Genomic DNA, 16,194 nt, shown 5'->3' on the forward strand with positions numbered 1-16,194 from the left:
GAACATGCGCTTCATTATCATGAACACCAGTGAGTTCAACTGGTCACCAAACAAATCTGCTCTTCTCACTGAGTCAAACGTAATGATACAGCGAACTACTCGTCACAGATCATGCCTGAGACGCTTGTGCTCAGATGTACGACGGCATCTGAACGGCGTATCGAAGATACGGTTTCCAGCATGTTCTGCGTTGGGCTGTTCCCCTCTTAATTTACAATTGTGAGTTCCACATCAGTCTTATAATTGTTTTTGGTTCCAGTTTTAATTTGTCCACCCCGCAGCACTGAAGCCTGTTGGAGTGCTGATACAAACAGACACAGGTGCTCCGTTGTTTCTCCAAATCCTTTGTGCACCTACGTCTCTATCTCGCAAAATGCAGTGCGGTGTGTGGTCGAGAATACGCAGTATACCAGGAATTATTTTCCTACTCCACTTTTCTTAAAAAATGGTTCAAATGGCTCTGAGCACTATGGGACTTAACTACTGAGGTCATCAGTCCCCCAGAACTTAGAACTACTTAAATCTAACTAACCTAAGGACATCACACACATCCATGCCCGAGGCAGGATTCGAACCTGCGACCGTACCGGTCACGCGGTTCCAAACTGACGCGCTTAGAACCGCACGGCCACACCGGCCGGCCCACTTTTCTTATTCCATTTACGGATGCTGTGTGACTAGGCAGATAATAGGTTTGTCACGGAGGGCAAAATATTCAGTAGTAAACCATTCCGCTTAAAGTTAGTTACAAAGTTGGGAAATCGTTTCTTGGCCAGAGGAAGTGAAATATTTCCGTGACGAGTCAGATGCCACTGTGTAATGTTTGATCAGCTAACAAGAAGTGGACATTGGAGCAACACGAGGCTAGCAGCGAGCTAAGCAACTTGATCCTTGAACACTACAGACAACAGCGCCGAAACGTATACGACAGAAAAGTATCGCAATCGACACAGTCACCATAAACACTTCCGAAGGGTGATACAGTGTGCATCGGATCCTCATAAACAGGCCAACCACCTTCTGGATGGGGAGAGAAGATATGTAGTTATCTGGGGCACTATCTCCGAGTCGATGAGGGCCAAGGGCTGGACCTGTATCATTTGGAACAGGCAGTGCTCTGAAAGATTCATTAGCCTCCACCACAGTAGGACTTGTACTTGGAAGACAAGACTAGTACGATCTAATATGAGCCCTTCTATATACTTGTAAATAGTAACTTATACATAGAGAATGTGTCAGGGGTTCTTCCAGGGAATGTATTCCTTCCTATCAGTATACGATATAAATCCAGTTCCAGACGGAACCCTACCGAGATCCGTGCCCTACACCACGCGGTAGTCTATTTTCAGTCAAGGTAGGGGCAACAGACGGCGGTCCACAAGCAGTTGCTCATCGAAGTCTTCGAACGAGGTAAGTTCCCGTGTCGCACTTTGCGCGTGTCTTTCTAACGCCCTCTCAGGATACCACAGGTTGCAAGCTGGCATTTTCGCTAACATTGCTCAAGTGGGTATTACTGGAGGGATCCGTTGCAGGTATTAGCTAGTTTCTAGGACCATATTCATGTAACAACCCTTGGGTTGGACCACCACACGTAGTCTCGAACGCCCATCTCAAATTTCAGCGCTTGGCTCACAACGCAGTCGGTGTAGTTTATTTTTTTCTTCAATAAAACTGTATTTTCTATCATTCTTATATTAAACTCCAATTGTATTTTACGACGATGAGATTATTAACAGCACCCTTTGCTTACATTGCCACAGCTGTAACGATAAAAGCTACTAAAGTGCGCGTCATTTATGTTGGCGGCCGAGTTTAGGTTCGTTCTGCGCATCTGACGTCACAAAACACAGTCAGCCAATGAACAGAGATCTCGACTGCAGTGCAGAGCATGGACGTGTGTCTTCAGTTTTAGAAACGTTCAGTCATAAATAAAGTAATAGAACAAAAGCAATGTCTTGATAGCAGACATTCTTTTATACTGCTTTTTTTGCAATAAAGAACAGCGGTAATTGTTTATTTCCTATTGTACTTCGACGAAGCGTGAGTAATTCATAGTTATACCAACAGTGTTTGTCAGTATTTTGCGTGACGTGTTATAGTCCTCATGGCATCCTGTAAGTGGACGTTATTTAAAAACAATATCGAAGTGCCATACTTCACGAATTATATTCGTTTGAATGCAATTTTTTGAAATTTCAAGTGCTTTGTCTCTTCATTAACCCTTTCGCTGCTGCAAACGCGTGCTCCCCGCATTCCGCGCTGTGGGCGATTTTGTCATCACTGCACTGCTCGCCTATGCAGACACATGGTGTTCCCACTGCTTTGACACGCTTATCATTCGATTTCACAAAAACTATTTGGCCAAAAAATTTGATTTTTACACGTCTTCTTGACTGATACCTTCCCCTCATAAATGACTTAATTTTGTTTCGATGTTCAACGCAGTTATTATGCAGCATTAAATGTAGTAAACCATTGCACGAAATTTTGAAGAGTTTGCAGAGGTAGAAGTCCATAGCGTATACTTTCCGTATGATCGATTTTAGTTGCCACAATGTTGAGAATGAAATGTGGACAAGATACCTAAATTTCATATAAAATTTACTGTATAACAATATCTCATTTAATTTAAGTGCCACATAGGTGTCATATGTAATATTGAAAAATATTCCGTCTTTCGCGACTATAATAAAAGTTTTATTTACACCGGACGCGTTTGGCTTTATTTTAAAGCACTTCAATCAATGAAAGGTATGGCACATACACAATGGTACCCATGTTCTCTTTCTTGTTTTTGTTCCACAGTCGCAGTTTTACCAATGGTACTGAAATATATTCCTCTTCTGCAACTGTAATAAGCGACTTACTTAGACCAGACGCGTTTTTCTCTTTTGAATCATCTTCAGTGGACACTATTTTGTCTCCTCCATTGCCAAGTCACCTTTCGTAGTTTTGTGCTGCAGTAACACAATATTCAACGTTTGTGTTGGCTGATCAGTGTTTTAGCAAATAAATGATGTTTGTGTGTGCCACACACAAAAATTATATTTGACATAGCTCAGAGCACTTCACTGACAGACGGTATATTCAAGTCCTAATGTTTTTGTAAGTCCACAGTTTTGTTTCATGTATTGTCTACTTCCTTTTGATTGATTGAAGTGCTTTAAAATAAAGCCAAACGTGCTCAGTGTAAATAAAACTTTTGTTACAGTCGCGAAAGACGGAATATTTCTCAATATTACATATGACACCTATGTGGTACTTAAATGAGATATTGTTATACAGTAAATTTTATATGAAATTTAGGTATCTTGTCCACATTTCATTCTCAACATTGTGGCAACTAAAATCGACCATACGGAAAGTATACTCTATGGACTTTTACCTGTGCAAACTCTTCAAATTTTCGTGCAATGGTTTACTATATTTAATGCTGCATAATAACTGCGTTGAACATCGAAACAAAATTAAGTCATTTATGGGGGAAGGTATCAGTGAAGAAGATGTGTAAAAATATAATTTTTGGGCCAGATAATTTTTGTGGAATCGAATGATAAGAGTGTCAAGGCAGTCGGAACACGATGTGTCTGCACAGGCGAGCAGTGCAGTGACAAAATCGCGCACAGCGCGGAATGCAAGGAGCACGTCTTTGTAGCAGCGAAAGGGTTCATGCGACCGTGATGGCTTTACTTCATGAACTGCGCGCCCCCCCTAAACGTAAGCTTGCGAACTATGCTATACTATGGCGCTGCTTCTCTTGGCGCGTGCGTCGTGTGCAACTGGCAACGCAGCAATCTCCCGCGTCTGGGCGGGCATGCGCGAGCCGCCAAGATAAAAGAATTGAACTATAGTGGTCAATGATTCGGTCATCTCGGGATTTAGACGATCTAGCGCACCAATTGGACAGAATTTGGTACAATATTCCTGAGGAGGACGTCCACGACCCTCTCAATCAACGCCAAGTCGAATAACTGCTGGCATTAGGGCCGGAGATGGACCAACACGTCATTGGCTTGCTCACTTTGTGAAGCTTTTCCTCTTGAATGCATCACCCAATTTTTCTGAAATTTTTAGCATTTGTTTGTCTGTATGTGTACATCACGTCTACCAATTTCCGTCCCATTCGAATAATCCATCGTGGAGCGTCGGTTTCCTTTTTTTTTTTTTTTTTTTTTTTAGAGTATATAACGACACTTCCTTCCTATTACGCCTTATACTGCGTTACAGCGTGGAGGACACTACATGCAAGGGAATTTTACAGAGTGTATCGACTCACATGTCATAGTTACGCTGTAGCACTGTAGACTTGAAGCGAGTCAGATAGTGTTCGGACTGTGATATGATTGGGTACGGCATACAGAAAACATAGAATAAATAATGGAAAAGACTACTGCTCTGTCAAGGAAAAAACATGTGCTGTACATTTGACTCGGAGAAACATAACTGTATTACTATGACAAAATAACCCTCGTTTATACTATTTGTTATTGGTGTCCCATTCGCACAGTATTTCGGTTCTCAGGTTTTCAGCACTGGTGAGTTTACAGTCTGTTAGCTCATGAGCCATAGATGCTTGGGATATTCGTCGAAAAATTGTGCCAATTGGATTCCAACTACTGGAAGTACACCCGTGGCTTACGTTGTCTAAAAACTCTACTGGGACTCCAACAGCAACAATTTAAATATGTTTTGTTTTTCTAAAGAGAAGAAATAATTATGTTAAAAACAGATCTTGTTGTAAGCAATTCCTCCAAAATAACGACGACTGTATTCTATTTAACTGCAAAATCCACAACAGTTTGTTGAAAAACAATCTGTTTTAATGACCGTATTACTGTGTAACTGTTCCAAAGTTGCATTTAAATGATTAAGTTTAATAATGCAGTCCCCTAATTATGTAAAATATCCAGCAAGCTCTGTTAAAGTGACTAAATAGCGTCTACAGGTGTTGTCTACAGGTAAGATCAGCGCAAAAGAGCGAACAGCAGTCTGTTGCAATTATACATATGTAATGGTTATTATGCTGATGATAAAACAACTCCTCCACGACAGCTTTGCTCCATTTAGAAAGACTGTCACCACTATTTACGTAACCATATTAGCATGCTTCTCGCCGTCAAGATTGTGAGGACTAACGCAACACAGCGTACTTAAGTTGTCAACAAATCGTGATACACATTTATTTCCTTTAGTGTTTTCCTTGTTATCCTCTTATTATGTCTATCAACTGGGATATTTTATAGGAAATCGGTTAGCTCATTCAATTACGAAAGAGGTACTATAGGAATATCAACTGTTTGATATATTATGTAATGAAAGCGAAATTTCTACTTTCTTTCCAAATCTGAAGTATTATCAAGGGATGCAGCTTATGTTTTATCTCTGGGGGAAAAGACATGGCATGTATATGCTGAAATTTACTGTGGATTTTTTCCACTAATTTTTTTTGTCTTGTAAAGTATTATTACGGTATATTTGTTTAACAGCTTTTCTTACTGCTAATTAATTTCAATCCTTTCACTGTTTCTTACCAACATACAATTATGACATATGTTCTAACTGTAAACAAAGCTTTTCAATTCGTATATCATCCATTATGAGACGGACACACTTTACTTGCGTCGAATCTCGTTTCCAGAATCCGAATAGAACTGACTGTCACCAGTCTCGAATTTGCCATCGCTTTATTTTATTTCTCAATGTCGTATTTATTACCGCCGCATTGCGAGGCCACTGCACAAACGTCATCATCATCGGAAGTGTTCGGGCCACAGGCAGAGTATCGCGTGACAGCTCTCCGAGCTCTTCTGTCTTCTCTTCAGGTCTGCGTTCTTTCTGCTTCCCTTTATATCGTCTATCATCTTGCGTCTGTCATTTCTTCTCATTCTCCTCCCTCTAAATAGATCTTCCGAAGCGTCTGTTAGCAGGCACTCTTTTCTCAACGAGTATCCCATCCAGTTCTTCTTCCTTTCTTTTATAACCTGCAGCAGTCTTCTCCTCTCACCGACACTTTCCAACACTGTTTCGTTAATTACTCTTTCCATCCATCTTGTTCTCTTCATTCTCCTTCACATCCACATCTCGAATGCTTTAGGCCTTTCCTCATCCTCTAGTCTAAGTGTTCATGTTTCTGCCCCATAGAGTGCCATATTCAAGACGAAACAGTTGCCAAGTCTTTCCCATAGACCTTCATCTAGCTAGACACATCACATTCTATTGAATAGTTCCTTCGCTATAGCAATGCGAGGTCTGACCTCCTGATGTCCTCTTAAGTCTACCATTAATCGCACTTCAAAGATATTTAGATGCTTTTACTTGGTTAATAACAATTTGCCCCGTCTTCCTTTGACGATCACAATACTCTTTGTTTCTGCCGCACTGAGTCTCATACCGTATTCCACCCATGCATCAATCAGATCTTTAAGCGTTTTATTTACAGTTAGTTCACTTTCTGCCATTAGCACCAGGTCATCAGCAAATCATATACATACTATTCTCATTCTACCAACACACACTCCTCTTTTTCCATCTAAGATTTTCACATTGATTTCTTCCAGGTATAAGTTGAACAATAAAGGGGAGATGCACAACGTTGTTTAACGCCCCTTCCAATGCTGCTTCACTAAAATATTTCTTATCCAATCCGTATCTTACTTTCAGTTATAAATGTAGGATCTATACCAATCGTCTCTTCTTGCAATCTACTCCTTTCCTTTCCAAAATTTTCCATCAGCTTGTTCCGTTGTATTCTGTTGAAAGTTTTTTTCATAGTCAATAAAAAAAAAGCCTTCCGGAGTGGCCGAGCGGTTCTGGGCACTTCAGTCTGGAACCGCGCGACCGCTACGACTGCAGGTTCGAATCTGCCTCGGGCATGGATGTGTGTGATGTCCTTAGGTTAGTTGGGTATAAGTAGTGCTAAGTTCTAGGGGACTGATGACCTCAGATGTTAAGTCTCATAGTGCTCAGAGCCATTTGAACCATTTCAATAAAAAGAAAACAAAGATTTCTCTATCTTTCTCAATATATCTTTCCCCTATGATTCTTGTTCCTTTTCCTCTTCTAAATCCGAACTCTCCCTCCCCATTCCATCTATCCAATTTGCCCTGTAGTCTTCTCTTCAGCACTCTCAGCAATATGTCCCCTGCATGAGAAATTAGCCTGATACTCCTATGCTCTTCTCATTTTTTGGTATTTCTCTTTCCCTCAATCGGTATCATTAGGGTGTCAATACTGTTACATCTTAAGTCAAGCGCGGGCACACAGTCGGGAACGACAGGGAAGAGCAGGCTGTGAGAAGAAGTCAGCCACTCGCACGCTGACCGACCTCCCTGCAGGATGACAACGCGACTGCAGCGGCCTCTAGATGAAGACGATACAAGCGCCGCTCTCGACTGGTGGGGCCCATTTGGATAGCAGCATCAAGATTACCCACTTCGACAGCAGTTCACGACAGACTTTTGTCGGTTAGACATCAGCAGTCACTGTAAAGACTGATTATTTCGTATGTCGCCCTTTGCTTGCGATACATCTGTGAAATTGGCGAAGATAAGTATTTTATTTGATTAATTGTAATAAAAGTCATTAATACAAGTTGTTTGATTCATTGTCTACCGAACCGAGTAGGCAGGATTGATAGACTCAACGAGATTAGCGACGAGGTGACAAATATCATAGTGACAATCTGATAACGGAGCCACCCGCTGCTACAGATTTTGCTTTGTCGTTGGCTTTTGTGTTTTGTTGGCGCCTTAATACTACATTGTCTTTTGTTTGCAGGGGTGTGTTTCCATGTTTTAACAGTGTCTTTTCTATTCAGTGTTTTCAGATGGGCGTTGCAGAGATTTTATTTGCTTGTGTGCTTCTTTTTCTTGCTTGCATTGTATATTTATTGCATTTGACTATTCCAAAATGAGCAACCCACCTCTCCCACCCCCTTCTCAGATACCTCTGCTGCAAACGATGGCCGGCCGAAGTGGCCGTGCGGTTAAAGGCGCTGCAGTCTGGAACCGCAAGACCGCTACGGTCGCAGGTTCGAATCCTGCCTCGGGCATGGATGTTTGTGATGTCCTTAGGTTAGTTAGGTTTAACTAGTTCTAAGTTCTAGGGGACTAATGACCTCAGCAGTTGAGTCCCATAGTGCTCAGAGCCATTTGAACCATTTTTTTGCAAACGATGGATGCAACGCAGCTAAACCAAATGTTTCAGTTTCAGACGCAGCAGATTGCAACCCTTCTCAATACTGTACAACAGTTACTCGCAAATCACGCAACCAACACTGCGCAACATGCACAAACTGTAGCTCCCAGTGCCTTATCGCCTTTTCGCCAGTTTAACGAAAAAGAACAGGAATAGCTCGAGTGGTTGCAACAGTATGAAGCCCACATCATTGCTCACAAAATACCAGCTACTGTGAAACAACATTACATTTTGTCAACAGTAGGAAGCGCAGTCTTTCGCCTCATTCAGAAATTGTTCCCTAACGCCACTCCGAGTAAATTTTCCTATGATCAGGTTGTAGATTCTCTAACTATCTATTATGACCAACAAGTGAATATGGTGGTACCTAGGTACCAATTCTTTCATCGCAAGAAAAGGCTAGTACAAACTTACCGCGAGTGGGTAACAGATTTGCAGGGCATGATGAGGAAATGCAAATTCAAATGTGCTTGTGGTGCTTTATATTCAGATGTTATGTTGCGTGATGCGATCGTCTACAATGTAACTGATGTCAAACTTACAGAACAGATTCTGAAACAGTCAGATCGATCATTTCATCTCGCAGTGCAAATCCTAGATCAGGATGATTCAGGTGCCGTGTCGGCGGATCAACTTGTCAGGTTGAGTCGTCCCTTGCTCACGACCAGCCCAGTAGGTAGCAACATCATGTGCGTGCCGAAGTCCTGTAGACAGTTCTCTAAACAGGCGGCTACAGTGGTGAATAGAATTAAGTCATGCCCTCGGTGCCACTCACGGCACATACGCCAAGATCACCCGTCTAGACATGCGAAGTGTTACGCTTGTGGCAAGAAAGGTCACGTACAATCCATATGTTTGCAGCGGAACAAACATAAGAATTCTGCCCACACACAAAAATCTAATCACAAGGCCCATGCAATCAATGGAGTGTATTCAAAGCCGGCTGCAGGCATTAGCAAAACTAGCAAGCAAACAGTCTCTTCAGTGCAACGCCAGTCCAACCAATCTTTTGTTGATTTGCACCTTAGTGGGAAACGTGGGAAATTTCAGTTGGATATTGGTGCCTCTGTTACATTGCTGAACCCTAACACATACGAACTGTTTGGTTCCCCACGCCTGTCTAAATCTAACACGCACCTGACGGCTTAAATGGTCAAGACATTCCCGTTCTCGGAAAATGTACTTTGCCTGCCATGTATCGCTCGCATAGGTGAACTGTGACTTTTACTGATTGTGAGACCGTATTTGATCTTGATTCGTTTGGCTTTCAAATTCAGGGCAATGTGTTGCCAGCGACTGCATTCAATGCCAAAGACAGTGTAGCTAGCTTGCCGAAAGAATTCCCTGAACTCTTTTCTGAAGGTTTAGGCAAGGCTAACAATTTTGTTGCACATATTACTATGAAAGACAATGCTCTACCGAAAGTTTGCCAGAATCATTCCTATTCCCTTACAGGACAAAGTGGCTGCCGAACTTAAAGAATTGCAAAATAGCGGAGCTATTACGCTCACACAAGCTAGTCAATGGGCAAGTCCACTGGTTTTGCTCCTCAAATCTTCAGGTCGTATTCGACTGTGTGTTGACTTTAAGTTTACAGTCAGCCCACAAACTGTGATTGATACTTAACTCCTGCCTCCCTACATCTACATCTACAAGACTACTCTGCAATTCACTTTTAAGTGCTTGGCAGAGGGTTCATCGAACCACAATCATACTATCTCTCTGCCATTCCACTCCCGAACAGCGCGCGGGAAAAACGAACACCTAAACCTTTCTGTTCGAGATCTGATTTCTCTTATTTTATTTAGATGATCATTCCTACCTATGTAGGTTGGGCTCAAAAAAATATTTTCGCATTCGGAAGAGAAAGTTGGTGACTGAAATTTCGTAAATTGATCTCGCCGCGACGAAAAACGTCTTTGTGTAATGACTTGCATCCCAATTCGCGTATCATATCTGCCACACTCTCTCCCCTACTACGTGATAGTACAAAACGAGCTGCCCTTTTTTGCACCCTTTCGATGCCCTCCGTCAATCACACCTGGTAAAGATCCCACACCGCGCAGCAATATTCTAACAGAGGACGAACGAGTTTAGTGTAAGCTGTCTCTTTAGTGGACTTGATGCATCTTCTAAGTGTCCTGCCAATGAGACGCAACCTTTGGCTCGCCTTCCCCACAATATTATCTATGTGGTCTTTCCAACTGAAGTAGTTCATAACTTTAACACCCAGGTTATAGTTGAATTGACAGCCTTGAGAATTGTACTATTTATCGAGTAATCGATTTCCAACGGATTTCTTTTGGAACTCATATGGATCACCTCACACTTTTCGCTTTTAGCGTCAACTGCCACCTGCCACACCATACAGCAATCTTTTCTAAATCGCTTTGCAACTCATACTGGTCTTCGGATGACCTTACTAGACGGTAAATTACAGCATCTGCGAACAGCCTAAGAGAACTGCTCAGATTGTCACCCAGGTCATTTATATAGATCAGGAACAGCAGAGGTCCCAGGACGCTTCCCTGGGGAACACCTGACATCACTTCAGTTTACTCGATGATTTGCCGTCTTTTACTACGAACTGCGACCTTCCCGACAGGAAATCACGAATCCAGTCGCACAACTGAGACGATACCCCATAGGTCCGCAGCTTGATTAGAAGTCGCTTGTGAGGAACGGTTTCAAAAGCTTTCCGTTGTTGTGCCCATTATACGACGATGGTTCGTCGCCTTTTGGGGTGGGTAGGGGGAGGTATGTTACGGCGCAGAGTCAAGCGCCGGCACGCCAGTTGGGACAAGAAATCAGCCAATCGCATGCTGACCGACCTCTCTCCAGGTCGACAACACTATAGCAGCGGCCTCTAGACCAGACTGGTGCAACTCACTTGGATAGCAGCGCCAACCTACGGCACGTGGATAGCAGTGTAAGTATCCTGTTTACAAGTTTGTATGTTGGCAGCGCTATAGACTGTAATTAATATCGCTGACAGCGGTCTGCGCCCTCGGCAAGAGACTCTGTGGTTGGACGGACTAGCAGTTAGCGAGCAGACGGCTTGGACATGTGTCCTTCGTGGAGACTCAGTGTTGATAGGACATGCATTGTAAAATGATGATCGATGTAGTTGGAAATGTTTGGGTAGTGGAATTATTGACCACTATATAATTTTTGGAACTGGATGTCGCATGAATAAGCTAAAATCTGTTAAAGACATTGTTTGTAACCATATGCCTCCTGGTAGTTAGAGTCTATAGCGATTAGTATCCTTTATTTAGCTGGCTGTAGTTGCTGCTTGCTGTAGCTGGAGTAGTTCGTGTTCTAAAGATTTCCTGTGAGACAAGAGACTTATGTGAAGTTAAGTCCCATAGTGCTCAGAGCCATTTGAACTTATGTAAAGTATTGGTTGTTGTTAGGATTTTTTGCAGTTCAAGGCCATTCTTTCGAGTTAATTATTTGAAGTCATGTTGTCGTTGTAGAGCAGTCAGAATGCGTTGGGATTGTATATTGTGGCTAATAAATCAATACGTTAAGTTTGAGTTGTCATTGTCATGGAAAATTCCATAGGTCAGTGCTTAAATGATAAAAATAAGCCGGCCGGTGTGGCCGAGCGGTTCTTGGCGCTTCAGTCTGGAACCGCGCAACCGCTACGGTCGCAGGTTCGAATCCTGCTTTGGGTATGGATGAGTGTGATGTCCTTAGGTTTAAGTAGTTCTAAGTCTAGGGGACTGATGACCTAAGATGTTAAGTCCCATAGTGTTGATAGCCTTTTGATAAAAATAAGGAACGAGACAGTAGGTTTAGTTTCACTCAGCAGTTAAAGTAAACACTGAGAAGTTTCACTTACTCAGTTATTTCAGTAGGCTCATACAAAGAAGTTTCACAAACACTAAGACGTTTCAGCTCCTTCTAAGATTAGCCACTTCGATAGCAGTTCACAGCAGACTTTTGTCAGTTAGAGATCTGCAGTCACTGTAAAGACTGATTAATTCGTATGTCGCCCTTTGTTTGCGACTCATCTGTCTAATTGCCAAAGTTAAGTATTGTATTTGATTGCTTGTAATAAAACTCATTAATACGAGTTGTTTGATTGATTGTCTACCGAACCGAGTAGGCAAGATTCGTAGACACAACAATTACCGATGCAAAAAAAGCATCAGGCCATTCCCCATTGTCGTATATCTCATTACAGAAGTAAACTATTCCTTTTCTTCCCCTGTTTCCTAAACTCTTCAGCACTTCTGCTGGCACGTTAACGATTCGATATGCCTTCCGATTCTTCATCTCTTTCAGTTCCTTTTCCGCGGGGTAGCTACGACGTCTTGGGCGTCTTGTCACGGTCCGCGCGGCTCCCCCCGTAGGAGGTTCGAGACCTCCATTGGGTATGGGTGTGTGTGTCGTCCTTAGCGTAAGGTAGTTTAAGTTACATTAAGTAGCGTGTAAGCTTAGGGACCGATGACCTCAGCAGTTTGGTAGACCTTGCTACAAATTTCCAAATTTCCAAAATTTTTCTGCTTCCAAATGCTGTAACCCTTTCCATCTTCCGGCATAAATTCTTCCTCCTCAAGCTAGATTTCACTTGGTATTTGATCCCTCTTATAGAGGCAGTCCAGAGTGTTTCTCCAGCTAACGTGTCGTACACTCATTCTATCTCTATGTCAGTCTTTAGCCATCTGTAAATCACTTCCTATTTTCTCTTTCTCTCCATTTTCTCTAGTTCCTTGCATTTCGTTTCATCCATCTTTCTCTCGTCTCTTCAGTTTCTTTTCTTACAGAACTAACAAATAACAGAACGAGAAAGCCGCCTGAAGCCACCCGAGGGTGTCAAAAGTGACAGTTTTGTTAGGCTACAGGGTTCTTTGAAAGTAGCTGGAAGCTACGAGAATTAGGGCAGAAACAAACATAAACCGTTTGAGAGATAAACTAATGATATGTAGGGAATTCAGAAAGTAAATTACGCTTCTTGTCTCACGCGTAAAGGTTGCAGCTTTACAGAACAAATGTGCATTATCAGAAGAGAGTACATGTTACAGGTGTCTTCCAGACACGGTTCTGCTACGGTACAGATAATCCACTGAAGCGCCAAAGAACCTGGTACAGGCAAACGTATTCAAATACGGAGATATGTAAACAGGCAGAATACGGCGCTGCCGTCGGCAACGCCTATATAACACAACAAGTGTCTGGCGCAGTTGTTAGATCGTTTACTGCTGCTACAATGGCAGGTTATCAAGCCTTAAGTGTGTTTGAACGTGGTTTTATAGTCAGCGCACGGGCGATGGGAAACAGAATCTTCGAGGTAGCGATGAAGTGGGAATTTTCCCGTACGACCATTTCACGAATATATCGTGACTATCAGGAACCCAGTAAAACATCAAATCTCTGACATCACTGCGGCCGGAAAAAGATCCTGCAAGAACTGGACCAACGATGACAGAAGTGGAACCCTTCCGCAAACTTCTGCTGATTTTAATGTTGTGCCATCAACAAGTGTCAGCGTGCGAACCATTCAACGAAACATCATCGATATGGGCTTTCGGAGCCGAAGGCCCACTCGTGTACCCCCGATGACTGCACGACACAAAGCCTTACTCCTCGCCTGGACCCGTCGGCACCGACACTGGACTCTTGATGACTGGAAACATGTTGCCTGGTCGGACGAGTCTCGTTTCAAATTGTATCGAGCGGATGGACGTGTACGGGTATGGAGACAATCTCATGCATCCATGGACCCTGCATGACAGCAGGGGACTGTTCAAGCTGGTGGAGGCTCTGTAATGGTGTGGGGGGCGAATGCACTTGGAGTGATATGGGACCGCTGATACGACTCTGACAGGTGACGTGTACGTAAGCGTCCTGTCTGACTACTTGCATCCATCCATGTGCATTCTGCATTTCGACGGACTTGGCCACTTCCAACAGGATAATGCGACACCACACACGTCCAGAATTGCCGCAGAGTTGCTTCAGGAACACTCTTCTGAATTTAAACATTCTGAAATGAACATTATTGAGCATATGTGGGATGCCTTGCAACGAGCTGTTCAGAAGTGTTCTCCACCCCCTCGTACTCTTACGGACTTGTGGACAGCCCTGCAGGATTCATGGTGTCTATTCCCTCCAGGACTTCTTCAGTCATTAGTCGAGTCGTGTTGCGGCACTTCTGCGTGCTCGTGGAGCCGTACATTAATTTAGACTGATGTACCAGTTTCTTTGACTCTTCGGTGTATGTGCATCACGTTGTGCGTGTGAAATGGTATGACAACCTAAAACGTACTCTAAAGTTGATATATACGGGGACGAAGATTTTTGTGGGCAACAGGTCTAAATCGGACGCAGATTCACAGTGAAAATCTGGCGGGATCCAGACCAGAGGCAATGTCGCTTCCAGCCGTTCTGAAATTTTTCCAAGACAGCACAGGCGTTTTCCTGTCAATGATGAGTGGTTCTACCCTCCAATTCCTCCTTATGGAACACCTTCGCGTTGTTTCCATGCTGACATGGATCGCGAATGCGGTATTCACTTCTGCAACTGTGTTCCTGTATTTTTCGTCACAAATCTTTTCAATGATCGTCCCTCAGGATCACTCAACACACAGTTTCGTCCTCATTGTGACTTAGCTGATGAGGTTTTCCTGCTATCCCTGTGTTTGTAAATCTCCGTTACGGCACCCGTTGAATCACCAGAAACTTCGGCTATCTTGGTTATGGAAGCACCCACCATACAAGCGCCAACAATTTACCCACTTAGTTCCGACATAAAGCACCCACAACAACATACAACACTGTTCTGATGTCGACAGACAACTGCAACGTTTTGAGGACGTAACACAGGTGCTGTTCGTGGTCAAATAAAATAGCGCAACCTCCAGGCTTGGCTAGCGTCTGTATTTCTGTTAAAGCATCCATTTCTCGCGGTTTTTCCATATTTTTGCCTAGCCCCCGTGTCGGCACTTCTAAAATTAAGTTACGTAACAACTGATAAAGTCGTTTATTTAAAAGTGAGCAGACGATTGAAGAAAAGGCAGAGTATTTAGAGGTACTTGTATACGTCCTTAACAGCCCGCTTTGTTTCATTTACAACTAAAAGGTCAGTCAAGTGAAAACGAGACAGATGGTAAAAAATTAAGTGAAGTGATTGTTATCTCAAAAAGAATCGCCGTAACTGTTAAAACATTTATCCCACTATGAGACAAGATGGTCCAGTGCCTTCATGGAAAAATGTTTGCGGTTGCCTACGGAACAATTATTGTATCTCTCCTTCCAAAGCAAATCGGCGGCCGTGAATGTATTTCTTTAGGGTTCCAAAAATATGTAAATGCAATACAAAGAAATCGATACTGTATGGGGAAACTGTAAGGCCTTTCCTACTAAACTTTTGCAGGGTACTCGAAACAACCTTGGAAACGTGTGGGAGCGCGTTCTGTCGGCAGGTTTTTTCAGCTACGCTGCTGAAGTTTCTCTCCGAAGCTCTTACACATTCTTCGAACAGTCCCGATCTCTCCCCATGCGTTTTCCATGTTTTTTAAGCCTTGATGAAAGTCATTGATGCCCATCAATTTGCTTGAAATGAAGAGGTGGACGCCTGGGTGTAGTCATGGTTCCGTAAGCAACCACAAACGTTTTAGCATAACAGCATTAAATGTCTTGAATTCACATAGCGATAACTAAATTAACAGTTATGTCGATTACTTCTGAAATAATGAAAAGTTTACTTTCTTTTTTACATCTGTCTCGTTTTCGTTTGACTGCTCCTTTTAATAACACAAGGCATAAAGCGAACAGGTTTCATATTATTAGTAACTTCACACAACATTGGCTGCTCTTCACTAGTACTAGTTAGTGACTGACGTCCAAGAAGGCTTGTTTCGAAGTCCGCATTTTTTACAGTTCTTCTTCCATCATCACGGTATTATTTACGCCGCCAATGAATGTTCAGGTTCTGGACAGATGACGCAAAAGAGAAGTTGTGGGCACATTCCGATTTATACAACCAAA

The sequence above is a fragment of the Schistocerca serialis genome, chromosome 6 (assembly GCF_023864345.2).
Source record: "Schistocerca serialis cubense isolate TAMUIC-IGC-003099 chromosome 6, iqSchSeri2.2, whole genome shotgun sequence".
Lineage (NCBI taxonomy): Eukaryota > Metazoa > Arthropoda > Insecta > Orthoptera > Acrididae > Schistocerca > Schistocerca serialis.